The following is a 1649-nucleotide window of genomic DNA, read 5'->3' as shown; positions in this document are numbered from 1 at the left end:
GGTTCTCTGAATGACTGACATAATCATACATGTCCTTATAGGAGGAAGATCGGAGAGTCAGAGAAGGGATGTAATGACCAAAGCAGATGACAGAATGATCAAAGGATAGGATCACGAGATGAAGAACAAAGATGGACTCTTGAACCTAGAAAAGAGAAAGATCTGAATATGAGCATCCAGAGGTACTATCCTTTCTACACTGAATCTGAGACTTCTACCTCCAAAATGGAAAGAGAATTAAGCTGCTAAATTCATAGCAATTTATTTCGGTATCCATAGGGAACTAATACATCTCAGCCCTATTCTTCCTCCACATGAGTGTGTTAACTGAGATGTACCATAACGTGTAAAGAGCTATCTATCAATCAAACCATCCCAGTGTTGGATTTCGTCCCTCAGTCCTCTGGATGTGTCCTCCACCTTCTTTTACATTCTCTGTGACTTTGGAAACTGGTTTCATGAGTTCATTTGTAAGTCTCTTTGTCCTCTGTCACCCTGAAAGGTCTGGACAATGAGGAGTACAGAGACACGAGGACATTTAGGGAGAGTAAAGAGGAATGCTGGACTTGGTTATTAAGCCCAGTGAGATTGCCTTCCTGCATGGCCAGGTTGAAGACTCAGATCCAGATAGAAGCCATCTTCACAGAGTTCTGGAATCCATTCCGTGACTTCGGTGGAACCCTGCAGTTACCAGCTATACTATCCGTGGTGTCTACATAGTACTTTATGAAGCTCTTCTCAGATTATCCTACCTGAGTGTCCATCTGTTTCCCATGCAGGCTCCAATCACATGACTGTAACATTACCTTTCTTTCTGATTAAGCCTGTGAGAAGAATGTGTAACTCAAGTGTGTGGGTAGGCATGTTCCCTGAAATCAGGAAATTGTGCCAGGTGGCTCTGGACACTGAGCACTTCCACCTATGGCCATGAAGAGCTGGTTGGCAATGCCCCCAGACAGCTGTGCATGCTTGGATAGTTCCCTCATGACCTTATTGCGAGAAGCCAATTCTCCCTCACAGAATGGTGAGCCTAGAAATGGGAAGAGTCTGGCATCCCTCTTTGAGAGAACCTTTTACTGGGGGAGTTTTCACTTTAAATGCTTCATACCTTCGGAGTTTGCTTAAGTAGTAGTGTGCAAAGTAAGAAGTATTTATCATAAGAGAACAGAATCATTTAGCCTTGATCATAAAGGATACTACTTTAAGCTGAATCTTGTCCTTGCCCCCTAATCTGTATCTAAAATCCTACCCCCTGAATACTCTAGAATGAGACAATATTTGAATTTAGGGCCCTAGCAAGGCTGTTCCACTAAGGCTCTGTCAACTGTGACTAGACTACTTATCCAAGGGGAGAATTTGGAAAACAGAGACAAACAGGAAAATGAGGGGGAGAGAAGAGCTTTCTCTAAGCTAGAGACTGCAGAGGCTCTTTCTCTTGTAACCACCAGAAGGAGCCAGTCTTGCTCCCATCTTAATCTTGCACTTTCAGCCTCCCTGAAGTGTCAGAGACTAATGTTCTACTGTTTCAACCCTCTCAGTCTGCAGCATTTTATGACAGTCTGAGCAAAAACTACTAAAGACACCTGTAGTGATGACACATTTGCAGGTGCTTGAAGAAAAAGCAACACAATACATGAAAGAAAATATAG

This window comes from Mastomys coucha, unplaced genomic scaffold, assembly GCF_008632895.1.
Source record: "Mastomys coucha isolate ucsf_1 unplaced genomic scaffold, UCSF_Mcou_1 pScaffold18, whole genome shotgun sequence".
Classification (NCBI taxonomy): domain Eukaryota; kingdom Metazoa; phylum Chordata; class Mammalia; order Rodentia; family Muridae; genus Mastomys; species Mastomys coucha.
The sequence above is the reverse complement of the archived record's forward strand: the minus strand, read 5'-3'. Positions refer to the sequence as shown.